This window comes from Haplochromis burtoni, unplaced genomic scaffold, assembly GCF_018398535.1.
Source record: "Haplochromis burtoni strain Fernald_Lab_line unplaced genomic scaffold, NCSU_Asbu1 Contig_148, whole genome shotgun sequence".
Taxonomy (NCBI): domain Eukaryota; kingdom Metazoa; phylum Chordata; class Actinopteri; order Cichliformes; family Cichlidae; genus Haplochromis; species Haplochromis burtoni.
In genome coordinates, this window is record NW_024582509.1 from 1,275,138 (window position 1) to 1,276,480 (window position 1,343).

At 38.0% G+C, this 1,343-nt stretch overlaps 1 protein-coding gene across 1 annotated transcript in view; it reads right to left on the minus strand.

Annotated features, from left to right (window-relative positions):
* jakmip3 (Janus kinase and microtubule interacting protein 3) overlaps positions 1 to 1,343 on the minus strand; it is a 50,859-nt gene that overhangs the window by 42,137 nt on the left and 7,379 nt on the right. The gene's annotated exons all lie outside the window — the stretch shown is intronic.

The following is a 1,343-nucleotide window of genomic DNA, read 5'->3' on the forward strand; positions in this document are numbered from 1 at the left end:
AAAAAAAACAAAAAAACTTCAGTGGTGTGGAAACATTGTGGGTTCAGTCAGACGTGGATCAAGTAGACACAGTGTGTGAACTTTGCTACAGTGTAGCTGCACCACAGAGCAACACTGCAAAGCTCACTAAACACAGATGTTTACATTCTTCATTGATTTGTTATACTGCAAACATTTGCACTGTTATCAGTATTTGCACACTATTTTATATTATTTTGTGACAATCTTTAAAGTCATTATTCAACACGTTGTTTTTGTTAAATAAATATCATCAAATAATCGAGATTCAGTGAAAATAATCGTGATCATCATTTTTGCCATAATCGAGCAGCCCTACCTGGATGAGTGACAAAAAGGTTCTCCCACTGAAAACGTCCAGATAAACAGAATCAACCTTTTGGGGTTTACTTACCTGGATGATAGAGCATGCATCAAGATACCAACTCAACAGTTTGGAAAGGGTTAGTGTTAACACATTCAAACACAGTTTATGTGAACTATATTTGAAGAGTTTCAGTCAGGTTTCAGAGCTCATCACAGTAAACAGCTTTAGTGAAGGTTACAAATGATCTGTCCAGTAGACCTCAGTGCAGTTACAGCGATTAGAGAATGCACTGCTGTGGTTTCTTTAATCATATCTAAATAACAGACTCCAATTTCTCCATGTAAATAGGGAGTCTTCTTTACACACTTAAGTTAATTATAAAGTTCCACAAGGTTCTGCACTAGGGCAAATATCAGTATCAGGCCAGTGTCATTTAAAGGCTTGCCATACATTTTTACTGCTATGAGGATAATACCAAACTTTATCAACTGCAGGAATGTCTTAAAGACATAAAGACCTGGATGGCCGCTAACTTTCTGCTTCTTAATTCAGATAAAACTGAGGTTATTGTACTCGGCCCTGAAAAGCTTAGAAATATGGTATCTAACCAGATTCTTACTCTGGATGGCATTACCTTGGCCTCCAGTAACACTGTGAGGAACCTTGGAGTCATTTTTGACCAGGACATGTCCTTCAACGCACATATTAAACAAATATGTAAGACTGCGTTCTTCCATTTGCGCAACATCTCTAAAATTAGAAATATCCTGTCTCAGAGTGACGCTGAAAAACTAGTTCATGCATTTATTACTTCCAGGCTGGACGACTGTAATTCATTATTATCAGGATGTCCAAAAAACTCGCTGAAAAGCCTTCAGCTAATCCAAAATGCTGCAGCAAGAGTCCTGACAGGGACTAGAAAGAGAGAGCAGATTTCTCCTGTTTTGGCTTCCTGTTAAATCCAGAATTCAAAATCCTGCTCCTCACATACAAGGTCTTAAATAATCAGGCCCCATCT